Below are 10407 nucleotides of genomic sequence, written 5' to 3'. Positions count from 1 at the left end.
TGGAAGAAGTCCTAATGAAAAAGGCATTTCCCTAGAGAGCCTGAATCATGCAGGTGCCCGAAAGGAGGGAGTTTTGATTGACACTCTTTAGTGTGTGAAAGTAGAATATAAGTGAGGAGACAGACTTTTGCCAGGAAGAGAAGCCAGAGTATTAATAACCTAGAGATGTTTTTGAACTTTGTGCAGAAGTGTCCCTTAAACCTTTAGTTTCCTTAATGAAATTAAAGGGTTAAAATACCAGCGTATCAAAAAAAATACCAGTGTAAATTGACATAGTGACATAACACCTGTAACCCCAATACTTAGAAGCTGAAGAATCAGGAATTCAAGGCTAGCCTCAGCTGCACAGTTTGAGACTAGCTTGGACTACATGAGTCTATCTTAAAGACAAAACAAAAACATCTACCGATATTTATCACCAACTGAAAGTAGAATAAAATTCAAAACAATGAAGCCAAGCATAGTGATAACATTCCTTTAATCTCAGTGCTCAGGAGGCAGAGACAGGTGGATCTTGTGAGTTTGAGGCCAGACTGGTTTACTTGTTCCAAGCTAGCTGGTGCTACATAGTGAGAAAGAATGGTCTACAAAAACAAAAACAGCCGGCGTTGGTGGCGCACGCTTTTAATCCCAGCACTTGGGAGGCAGAGGCAAGCAGATCTCTGTGAGTTCGAGACCACCCTGGTCTACCGAGCGAGTTCCAGGACAGGCTCCAAAACAATACAGAGAAACCCTGTCTCGAAAAAACAAAAACAAGCCAGAAATTGTACCCATGCTTATAATCCCAGCACTTGGAACTTCAGGCTAGAGAATCAAGTGAAGGCCAGCCTGAACTACGTAGCAGTTTTCCAGGTAAGTATATTTCAGAAATTCTTTCCAGTCTCCTAGTATTTTCTCCATCAATTTATTTTCAGTATTCCTAGATGTGGAGATTCTGATCATCTTGTCTCCACCTCTCCAGCACAGGATTACATGTGTGTGCTTCCATACTCAGTTTATATAGTGCAAGGAATAAAACCTAGGGCTTTGTGCATGGTAGATAAGAACTCTACAAACTAAGTCACGTCTAAAGTCCCTGTGCCCTTTTTTGCTATTTCAAGTTTGAGACAGAATCAATCTGAATTGTCCAGGCAGGACGTAGAGTCCCCTTTCTCAACATCCCGAGTAGTTGGGATTACAGTCCTGAATTACCTGGCCTAACTGCAAAAGAAATACTAGTGTCTGCCGGGCGGTGGTGTCCCATGCCTTTAATCCCAGCACTCGGGAGGCAGAGGCAGGCAGATCTCTGTGAGTTCGAGGCCGGGCTGGACCGATAGCCTCCAAAACAATACAGAGAAACCCTGTCTCGGAAAACCAAAAAAAAAAAATACTAGTGTCTGGGCTACAAGCCAATATTGGACATTTCCATTGACATGACTTTGTGTTTGATCATTTATTTACTTTTTTTTTTTGGTTTTTACGAGACAGGGTTTCTCTGTATTGTTCTGGAGGCTATCGGTCCAGCCCGGCCTCGAACTTACAGAGATCCGCCTTCCTCTGCCTCCCGAGTGCTGGGATTAAAGGCGTGCGCCACCACCGCCCGGCCCTACTTTTCGTTTTTTAAACAGGTTCTTATATAGCCCAGGTTGGTCTCAAACCCAATACCTAGCCAATAGATGATCTTCAACTCTTTTTTCCTCAATATATGTTTTTATTTAAATTAAAAACTTACTTGCTTCACATGTCGATCTCAGCTCCCTCTCCTACCCCTACCCCTCCTCCCTTGCCTCTCTACCAGCCCCCCCAAACCCCCACCCAATCCCCACACCATTTCCCAGGGAGGGTGAGGCCCTCCATTGGGGATCTCCAGAGTCTGCCACTTCATCTGGGGAAGGGCCTAGGCCCTCCTCCATGTGTCCAGGCTAAGAGAGGTTTCCTCCATATGGAAGGGGCTCCCAAAGTTCATTCGTACGCCATGGTAAACACTGATGTACTACCCAAGGCCCCAGAGATTGCTGAGGCCTCCTCACTGACACTACATTCAGGGGAGTCTGAATCAGTCCCCTGTTGGCCTCTCAGTCATCAGTCTGCAGTCCAAGAGCTCCCCCTTGTCAAGTCCACTGTCTCTATGGGTTTCACCCTTGGCTCATCACTCCTCCCTCTCTGTCACTGGGTTCCAGGGGTTCAGTTCAGTGTTTAGCTGTAGCTATCTGCCTCTGCTTCCATCAGTCACTGGATGAAGATTCAAGGATGGCATATAAGATAGTCTTCAATCTCATTATCAGGGAGGAGCAATTAAGGTAGTCTCTCCATTATTGCTTAGTTTGCCTGTTAGTGTCATCCTTGTAGATCTCTGGAAATCTCACTAGTGTCAGCTCTCTCCTCAAACCTATAATGACTCCCTCTATTATAGTATCTCTCATCCTGGTCTCCATTCTTCCCCCAACTCAACCTTACTGCTCCCCCATATCTTCCTTCCCCCTCCTCTTCTCCCCCTCTCATTTTCCCAGTTCCCTCTCCCCTCCCCCTGTGTTCCCAATTTGCTCATGAAATCTTGCTTCATTCCTCTTCACTGGGGTATCTTGCATATCTCTCTTGGGAACCTCCCTGATTCCCAGACTCACTGGAAATGGGATTGTATGTTGGCACTCCCCTGATCCATGTCTAAAATCCATATATGAGTGAGTACATATCATGTTTGTCTTTTTGTGACTGGGTTACCTCACGCAGAATGGATTCTTCTAGTGCCATCCATTTGCCTGCAAATTTCGAGATTCCATTGTTTTTTCTCCACTGAGTAGTACTCCATTGTGTAAATGTACCACATTTTTTCTATCCGCTCTTCAGTTGTGGGGCATCTAGGTTGCTTCCAGGTTCTGGCTATTACAAATAATGCTGCTATGAACATAGTGATACAGATGTCCTTGTTGTATGAATGAGCATCTTTTGGGTATATGCCTAAGAGTGGAGTTGCTGGATCTTATGGCAGACTGATTCCCATTTTCCTGAGGAATCTCCATACTGATTTCTAAAGTGGCTGTACAAGTTTGCACTCCCACCAGCAGTGGAGGAGTGCTCCCCTTCCTCCACATCCTCTCCAGCATAAGCTGTCATTGGGAAACACTTTCTTATTATATATTTAAATTAGAAACAAGCTTCCTTTCCATGTCAGTCCTAGCTCCCTCTCCCTCCCCTCCATGCCCACTTCACCCCCCCAGCCCCCCAGCTTCTCACCCAATCCCCACTCCGTTCACCTGGGAGGGTAAGGCCCTCCATGTGGGATCTCTAGAGTCTGTCATTTGGTTCCGGGGAGGGCCTAACCCTCCCCCAAGTGTCCAGATTGAGAGAGCATCCATCATTTTGGGTCGGGTGGGTGCCCAAAGTCCATTTGTATGCCAGGGATGGGTACTGATCTACTACCCAAAGCCCCATAGATTGCCTAGGCCTCCTCACTGATACCCACATTCAGGGGGGTCTGCATCATTCCCATGCTGGCCCCTCAGCCATCAGTTTGGGGTCCAAGATCTCCCCCTGTTTCAGGTCAGCTGTTTCTCTGAGTTTCACCAGCCCAGTCTTGACCCCTCTGCTCATCACTCCTCCCTCTCTGTCACTGGATTCCAGGAGTTCAGTTCAGTGTTTAGATGTGGGTATCTGCCTCTGCTTCTGTCTGTCAGTGGATGGAGGTTCTAGGATGGTATATAAGATAGTCGTCAAAATCATTATCAGGGAGGGGCATTTAAGGTAGCCTCTCCACTATTGCTTAGATTGCCAGTTGGTGTCATCCTTGTAGATCTCTGGAAATCTCACTAGTGCCAGATCTCCCTTCAAACCTAGAATGACTGCCTCTATTATGGTATCTCTGATCCTGCTCTCCTCTATTCTTCCTCCAACTCAACCTTCCTGCTCCCCCATGTCCTCCTCTCCCCTCCTCTTCTCCCCCTCTCTTTTTCCTAGCTCCTTCTCCCCTCCCCACTATGCTCCAATCTGCTCAGGAGATCTTGCCTCTCGATCCTCCTTCTTCCACATCCCAAGTGCTAGCATTACAAATGTGTACCAACACATTGCCCTGTGGTTAATCTTTTATAAGAGTCCCGAAAATAAAACTACAGACAACTGGGTCGCCTTTAATACCAGAACTTGGGAGGCAGAGGCAGGTGGATCTCAATGAGTTTGAGGGCATACTGGTCTACATAGTGAGCTTCAGGACAGCCAAGGCTATATAGTGGAACTCTGTCTCAAACAACAACAAAAAGAATGACCCATGGTTAATCCAAAGGCAATCTGCCTAAAGTTCCATATAGGAGGTATTTCTATGAATAAAATTGGAAAATTAAAAACTAAGAATGACTCACAGTACAGATGTTGAGAGATAGTCTTCAGGCTCTTTTTTGTGACAAATTTAAGGTCATTCAGTTGAAACCTAAATCATCTACAGCACGAGTAATGAATAGAATATTCCAGCCGGGCGGTGGTGGTGCACACCTTTAATCCCAGCACTCGGGAGGCAGAGGCAGGCAGATCTCTGTGAGTACGAGGCCGGGCTGGACTGACAGCCTCTAATACAATACAGAGAAACCCTGTCTTGTAAAACCAAAAAAAGAAGAATATTCCAATAAATGTTTTATAAATAATGACTTCCACCTGGGGGAAAGGACTCACATAAATGACAGTACCTAATAGTTCCACCCAATATCCACGTTCAGAAAGAACCCATTTTGGTTTTTTTGTTGTTGTTGTTTTGGTTTTTCGTGACAGGGTTTCTCTGTATTGCTTTGGAGCCTGTCCTGAAACTCGCTCTGTAGACCAGGCTGGCCTCCAACTCACAGAGATCCGCTTGCCTCAGCCTCCCGAGTGCTGGGATTAAAGGCACGTGCCACCAGTGCCGAGGTAAGAACCCATTTTGGCTGAACCTACTGGCCATAATGTCAGCGCTCTGTGACCAGAAAAAATGAAGCTAAATACCTTAATAAAGCTTTTGTTTATTTGCTTTGTTGTTGAGACCTGGTCTCAATATATAAATAGCCCTGGCTAGCTTGGCCTCAAACTCATGGGTATCCTCTTGAATCTGCCTCCAGAGTACTGGAATTAAAGGCATGAACCACTATTTCTAGACTTTTTATGTTATTTAAACAAAAGTGAAATGCTGTATCCCCTAAACTCAAACATAGAAAACTTTCCCGATTTCTCACTTTGAGCTCTGTATGCTTCCTCTGTTCAGAACAAGGTGAGTAGCCGGGTGTTGGTGGTTCATGCCTTTAGACCCAGCACTCAGGAGGCTGAGGCAGGCGGATCTCTGTGAGTTTGAAGCCAGCCTGGTCTATAGATCGAGTTCTAGGACAGCCTCCAAAACAATACAGAGAAACCCTGTCTGGAAAAACCAACCCCCCCCAAAAAACATGGTGAGTGTGTGTGTGAGAGAGAGAGAGAGAGAGAGAGAAAGAGGGAGAGAGAGAGAGAGAGAGAGAGAGAGAGAGAGAGAGAGAGAGAGAGAGAGAGAGAGAGAGAGAGAGAGAGAGAGAGAGAGAGAGAGAAGCACTGCAACCCACAGTACGGAGTACAGAAGTCACAGGTCAACCTTGGGTAGTGTTTCACCTCTTTATGTTTTTTTTTTTTTTTTGGCCTGGGTCACTTGCTGACTTGAAGCTCCTCAAGTAGTCGGGCTGGCTGGCTAGTAAGCCCTAGGAACTCATCTGTTTCTGCTTGCCCAGGGCTGAAACCACATTACAGTTCCTCATGCCCAGTTTGCTGTTTATTTGTTTGTTTTCATGGATTCTAGGCATCAAACTCTGTTTATGCACGTCACTGACTGAATCCTCTCCCCAGCCCTTGAGTCTTACTTTTTATTTCCAGTTTTTTTTTTTGCTTATTATTGCTCTTTAGTCTCAGAAAAGATTAACACTTTACAGGAAGTGTACTTTGGGACTGCAGAGAGGGCTCAGCAGTTAAGAGCACTGGCTGCTCTTCCAGAGGTCCTGAGTTCAATTCCCAGCAACCACATTGTGGCTCATAACCATCTGTAATGATACCTGGTGTCCTCTTCTGGCATGCAGGCATACATGAAGGCAGAACAATGTATACGTAATAAATAAATACATAAATCTTTAGCAGATGCCATATAGATATAATCTCATATGAAGAGAAACTATGGAAGAATGAGATGTCTTTAAAAGGAAATAAAGAGTAATAAAAGAAATCTTCCATATAAAGATTTTTAATCAAATTATTATTTTTTAGAATACAAAACTTTAATTGTTAAAAGGAAAGAGAAAAAAACAGCAAAGAAGACAGTAAGATAAAACACCAAGAATAAAGAATTCTTCTATATAGATTTACTGCATATGTAGATTATATGTATGGGTTGAGTTATAACAAAAATACTCATGTAGTATAGTCAATTATCATACAGTTGGAAATAGGACTTTCCAAGCAAGTACAAATGGCTCAACACTTTCTCAGTCTTCAATTACATGATGTGTTAAAGCTTTGTAGCAGTCACTGCTGATGAGCAGTATCAAGTCAAATGCTTGATGAGACATAATTTTTTCCTGGTTCACTTGTAAAGACTGTGCCTTTTTGTAACATTCTACAAGTTCCTCCATGATGCTGAATTCCCGCTTCCCAAAGCAGTAAACAGTCTTTCTTGTAATCGTCCTATCTCCATAAAACTATAAACACAGGGCTAGAGAGATAGCTCAGGTTTAAGAACATTTGCTGTTCTTCCAGAGGACTGGAGTTTAGTTCCCAGCATTCATGTAAGATAGCTCACATCTAGCTGGGCATTGGTGGCACATGCCTTTAATCCCAGCACTCGGGAGGCAGAGGCAGGTGGGTCTCTGGGAGTTCGAGGCCAGTCTACAAAGCGAGTTCCAGGACAGCTTCCAAAACAATACAGAGAAACCCTGTCTCGAAAAAAAAAAGATAGCTCACATCTATCTGTAACTCCATTTCCAGTGGAATCAAGGTCCTTTTGTGGCCAAAATAAAAACTATTCTTAGAAACTGTAAGATATTTGGAAGAAATTAAATACCAAGGAAATTAAACTGCCAATCAACAAGAAATGGGCAAATAACTAAATAGCTTATAAAAAAAGAAACACAAATGACCAATAATATTTTTAAACATGTTCAATTCAATATTTCTAATCATCAGGGAAATACAAATTAGAACTACTTTGATATAGCACCTCAGCCCAGTCAAAATGACTGCCAAGAAATCTAACAATGAATGTTGGAAAGGATATGGAGAGACAGGAACCCTTCTTCACTGTTGCAAATTAATACAACCACTGCGGAAATTATTTTGAAATTTCTTTAAAAATTAAAAGATAAATAACCTAGCATGGTTGACACACACCTTTAATCCCAGCACTCGGGAGGCAGAAGCAGTGGATCTCTGCAATTTCCAAGCCAGTCTTGTCTACAGAGTGAGTTCCAGGACAGTCTAGGCTATACATTGAAACCCTGTCTCAAAAAACCAAAAGTTAAATAAATAAAAAATAGAACTACTATATGATTCAGGTATTTTGCTCCTGAGTATATACCCAGAGAACTTTGTAATCTACTATAGGGACATTTGTACCCCATGTTTATTGCTGTATTTATTACAGCAAAGAATTGAAATCAATCTAGTTGTCCAACAGATGAATGGATTATACACACACACACACACACACACACACACACACACACACACACACACACACGAATACTACTTAGCGCTAAAGAAAAATGAACTTAAAAATTTGCAGAAAAATGGATGGATTTTGAATCTATAATAGTAAGCAAGGTCACACAATCTCAATATAAAAAACACATGTTCTTTCTCATATGTAGAATCTAGCCAATAATCTATGTTCATGTGTAAATGAATGTGCATGTGAATATAGTATAGCATGTATAAAGGAGAATAAGAAAGACTAAATATTAGAGGATGATAAAGGATTTAATGTAGATAGCAGACATGAGTTATGAAAGAGGAGGTAAAGTTGTTTTTCTAGTTTTAATTCTGCTATGGACTTTTCTGGTTTTGGTAGTAGGCAAGTGCATAGGATACATTCAGTAATAAAGCTAATAAAAGTGTAAAATTTCTTGTGGTGCTCCACAGCTTCCACCTCAAATGTCTATCCTAACTATATTGAGTTGTCTAGCCTTTGTGTCTGCTTAATTTTAGTGTGTGGTGTTTTTATTTATTTGCTAGTTGTTATAATAAAGTTTTTAATACTTTATTTTTTATTTCATGTGCATTCGTATTTTTGTGTGCATGTATGCCTTTGTGAAGGTGTTTAATTCCCTGAAACCAGAGTTATAGGCAATTATGAGCTGCCATGTGGGTACTGGGAATTGAACCCAGGTCCTCAGGATTAGCAGGCAGTGCTCTTAACTCCTGAGCTATTTCTTTTTTTCTTTTTTTTTTTGTTTGTTTGTTTTTCGAGACAGGGTTTCTCTGTGGTTTTGGAGGCTGTCCTGGAACTCGCTCGGTAGACCAGGCTGGTCTCGAACTCACAGTGATCCGCCTGCCTCTGCCTCCCGAGTGCTGGGATTAAAGGCGTGCGCCACCAACGCCCGGCACTATTTCTCTATGTCAATAAAGATCGCTTTTGAAAAAAAGGAGCAAGAAAGTGCCCCACAGACTTGCCTCCAAGCTAACATGGTAGAGGCACTTTCTCAGTTAAGGATCCTTTCCCTAGATGTTTCTAGCTTCTAGCATACTGACAATAAATAAAAGAAAAACAAAGCAAAAACAACCAGTACAAATACTGTTAACATTTATCATTTTTCTTGTTTCAAAAGCTGCCCAAAATATTTTTGTGTTTGTAATAGTGTTAGGGATTGAACCCAGGGACTCACACATACTAAATATGGGCTCAACTCCTGAGCTATAACCTATCTACAAGTTATATTGTTTTATTATTAATTAGTTCCCAAGTTATTAGTTTTTTATCAGTTGTATATAAAACTATATTCTTTTAGTTTTTAATTTATTAGTTTAGACCTAATTTATCATTTCCCAAGTTGCAAGTGACTCAGAACATTTTATATTTGTAATCGTATTTCCTTTAAAACTATTTTGGATCCCTATGGAATTCTAAAGATCTTTGAGTCTAGATGGAATTGTGATACTGTAGGGAAAATGAAAGAAGGGATTATAGGATTTGCATAGAAGTAGGATTGTGTCAGATTTCCTGGGACAATTCTAGAGCTCCAGAAAGACCTTTTTCCTTTCCCCCAGGGCTAGAGTTAATCCTCTTCCCTTCCTATTTTCCCACTCCTAGGAGTTAGTTCTCATAGACCTGACTGTTCCTCCCCTCTTGTTTTGTTTTAGCTGTTTGAGACAAGATCTCTTGTAGCCCAGGCTGGCTGTAATTGAGGATGACCTGGAACTCCTCCTGATTCTCCTGCCTCCACCACTCAAGTTCTGGGAGTACATCTTTTTCCATAATTATTAATTGAGGACACAGTACCCACACACACACCACTACCACAAATTATGAAGCTGAGTTTCCTTGAAGTTGGGTGAATTGCGGAGGCCAGCTCATCAGAGTACAATGGATAAGCCTCAACCTGGGAAAAAAAACACCTTTTCTGATCATGGTACCTTCCCTGCCAGGTAAGTATGCTGTGGTGCTTTGAAAGAAAATGGACCCACTATTAGGATGGCACTATTAGGATGTATGGCCTTGTTAAAGAAAATAGGTGACTGTGGGGGTGGGCTTTGAGACCTCTTTTGCTCAAGCTTCCTTCAGTGTGACAGTTAGTTGATTTCCTGTTGCCTGCAGGATGTAGCACTCTCAGCTCCTGCACCACATCTGCCTGCACACTGCCATGCTCCTTGTCATGATGATAATGGACTGAACCTCTGAAACTGTAAATGAGCCACCCCAATTAAATACTTCTTTATTAAAGTAGCCTGATCATAATGTCCTTTCACAGCAATAAAAATCCTAAGACAGAAATTGGTATTGAAAGGCTAGAGCTGCTGCCTGCTTAGTACCCCTTGACCTCTGTATATGACAATAGCTCATGCCTAAACTCCCAATTTTTGGAGAAAGGAATCCACCCCAAGCTGTGTAAATGCCCCAATGTTAGCTCTTTGTCCTCAGAAGAACAGATAACTGTAACTGCCTGACTGCGAGCACACCTGGAGATAAGGCGATAGAAATTCCAGAAATTCCTCAATCCCCTCCCAAGATAAAAGAGTAGCCAACTTGCAACCCCCATGTCCCTGCTTAACCTTGTTTAACCTTGGCCAACTGTGTGGTTTTTTTTTTTTTTGCCTTTATAAGCTTCCTGCAATAGAGGGTTGGGGGCCTTTTCCCGAAGCTGTTGGGTCAGCTTGCTGGACGAAGTCCTTGCCAAGGCTTGTATCCCATTAAAGGAAACATTGTGTATTTGCATCAGTGAGTGGGCTCCTTTGTGGTCTTTTTGGGGG

At 42.4% G+C, this 10407-nt stretch overlaps 1 non-coding gene across 1 annotated transcript; it reads right to left on the bottom strand.

Annotated features, from left to right (window-relative positions):
* Positions 1 to 9426: 9426 nt before the first annotated feature.
* Positions 9427 to 9593, bottom strand: LOC121140122. Its single transcript, XR_005876954.1, has one exon. It is a non-coding gene; the product is annotated as a U1 spliceosomal RNA (small nuclear RNA).
* Positions 9594 to 10407: the final 814 nt, after the last annotated feature.

The sequence above is a fragment of the Mesocricetus auratus genome, unplaced genomic scaffold, assembly GCF_017639785.1.
Source record: "Mesocricetus auratus isolate SY011 unplaced genomic scaffold, BCM_Maur_2.0 Super-Scaffold_100003, whole genome shotgun sequence".
Lineage (NCBI taxonomy): Eukaryota > Metazoa > Chordata > Mammalia > Rodentia > Cricetidae > Mesocricetus > Mesocricetus auratus.
Note: the sequence above shows the minus strand (reverse complement) of the source record. Positions and strands in the feature narration are given on the sequence as shown.